At 48.7% G+C, this 2394-nt stretch overlaps 1 protein-coding gene across 1 annotated transcript in view; it reads right to left on the bottom strand.

Moving 5' to 3' along the window:
- Nucleotides 1–695, bottom strand: part of Tbl1xr1 (transducin (beta)-like 1 X-linked receptor 1) — a 153282-nt gene extending 152587 nt beyond the window's left edge. Inside the window, exon 1 of the mRNA XM_013016227.1 lies at nucleotides 675–695. The gene's annotated coding sequence lies outside the window, so the exon portion shown is untranslated. The remainder of the gene's footprint in view (nucleotides 1–674) is intronic.
- Nucleotides 696–2394: the final 1699 nt, after the last annotated feature.

Here is a 2394-nt window from a genome sequence, read left to right on the forward strand (position 1 = left end):
CGCACCTTCGTGTCGTGGCTGCGTGGGGGAGGGCGCTGCACCTGGAGAGGGGGATGGGCGGGACCCGCGGTGATGAGCATTTTCCGAATAGAAAACACGCACGCCAGGAAAAAGAGGCGGAGGGGCCGAGGGGAAACGCGGAGCTGTCACCGCGGCGCGCGCGCGCGTCCCGCGTGTGGAGGTGGTTATCTTCCGGCCGGGCTCTGCGCAGAAGGTCGGCTCCATCCTCTCCGATGGCGCACAAATAGTGTCCCTAAGTGCTTCCTAAATACACACCTCCGAAGCTTCCGGGCCCAGGCCTTTTGCGGGCTCCTGGCACAGCAGGCGGCTGGTAGGGTGCGTTCAGCGGGCAGGGCCCAGCCCGAGGCGCTTTCTCTAAAGCACATGGCTGCGAACCTTTCCCGGGCCCAGGGAAAGCGGGGTGAGGGTCACAGTCTCCCCCCCACACCCCAAGACATGAAGCCACCATCTTTAAATGCTCAGATCAAACTTGAAACTTCACTATCAGTTATTGTCTTCAACTGATAGCTGAGCCATCCTTCCCGGGTGAGAGGCTCTGGTTTTCACGTGGTCATCACACTCCTTGGAAATAGGTATAAATCATATTGAAAGCTGTAGTCCTTTCTGCACCAGAAACCTGAATCTCACAACACACACAGTGAAGTAACTCTCACCAGCCTGGACACCAGATACCCGAGAGGCTCAGTAACTAGAAAGGGTTCTCAGTCAAGGTCAGATCAGTCTCCCTCCTTCTAGAACCCTGGGTAGCGCGTGTGGAGGGAGATGGGGGGTGAGGGGCGGAAACGGGACTACTAGAGTCCTTTCCTGACTTGACCTGAGGGGGAGGGGAGGGACAGGAAAACAGCTGCTGAAAGGGGATATAAATTGGAAACTCCCAACCACCAAAAAAAAAAAAGTTATAAACTCAAGAGTCGGCTGAACTTAGCGCTATTTTCATATATGAAATGTTAGATTAAACAATGTCACCTGATGAAAATTTAGATAAGAGTAGGTTTCCAAAACACTGCAGAGTGTATGGGGAAACCAACTTGGTGAAAGCCAGCATTGCATTTCAGTACAGTAGGAAGGCTCAGACTTATTTACCTCCTTTAGAACTCGGCAAAATTGGCTTCAACTGCCAGAGTATCTTTCTAGATTTGAAATATTTTTTCAGAATTGACTAATGACATTCCTGCCTTCAATTAGTAAACCAGCCAGGGACGATTTGAGTTATTTATCAGAGCATACACCCATCCCCCACCCCTCAGTGAAACTAATCTCTTGGCCTAATTTTAGGCAGAAGAGAATGCTGGGGATTAGACCTAGAGCCTTTTCAATGCTAGCAAAGTGCTCTACCCAAGAGCTTCATCCCCAGCCCTAGGCTTAGATGTGAAGTTTCCCACTGCTACACTGTGCAAGTCTCTTCCAGACAGCAGCTGTTAAGAAATGAAATCAAGCCAGCTGCTGGTGACTTCATGTCTGTACTCCTAGATCTAAGGAGGCTGAGATCTGAGGATCGTGGTTCAAAGCCATCCCAGGCAGGAAAGTCCATGAGACTCTTATTTCCAATTAACTACCAGAAAACTGGAAGTGTCTGTGGCTCAAATGGTAGTGCCCTCGCCTTGAGCTGAAGAGCTTGGAGATAGCACACTGGTCCACACCCGTGACCAATAAAAATAAATAAATAAGTAATAAATAAGATAATAAAAAAATCAAGCTGGTGGTGGTGGCTAAAGCCTACAAATCCTAGATACTCTAGAGGCTGAGATCTGAGAATTATATTTCAGAGTCAGCCAGGCAGGAAAGTCCATGAGACTTATCTCCAATTAACCACCAAAAAGCTGGAAATGAAGCTGTGGCTCAACTGGTAGGACATAGCCTTGTGACCTCAGGGATAATGCTCAGGCCCTGAGTTCAAACTCCAGGAAAAGTATCACTCCCTCTCCCCCCAACACACAAAAAAAAATGGCCAGAGATGGTGACTCAAGGTTGTAATCCTAGCTACTCAAAAACCTGAGGTCTGAGGCTCAAAATTCAAAGCCAACCCTGCCAGGAAAGTCCTTGAGACTTTATCTCCAGTTAATCAGCAAAAAGCCAGAAGTGTAAGTGTGTCACAAGCAGTAGAGTACTACCCTTGAGGGGAAAAAAAAGCAAGAATACAGGCCCCTGAGTTCAATCTCCAGTACCACAAAAAAAGGCAAAAAGAAAGCAAATCATTCTTCCAGTAGATAGTTGCCAGTCACACCAGCTCCTTGTAGCTCACCCTCCCTCTGAAGAACTCAACCTCCATGCTCCAGGAGAAAAGTTCTATCCTCTTGTCAAAATCATAGGTCAAAGCGGGGCGCTGGTGGCTCATGCCTGTAATCCTAGCTACTCAGGAGGCTGAGATCTGAG

The sequence above is a fragment of the Dipodomys ordii genome, unplaced genomic scaffold (assembly GCF_000151885.1).
Source record: "Dipodomys ordii isolate 6190 unplaced genomic scaffold, Dord_2.0 Scaffold30, whole genome shotgun sequence".
NCBI lineage: Eukaryota > Metazoa > Chordata > Mammalia > Rodentia > Heteromyidae > Dipodomys > Dipodomys ordii.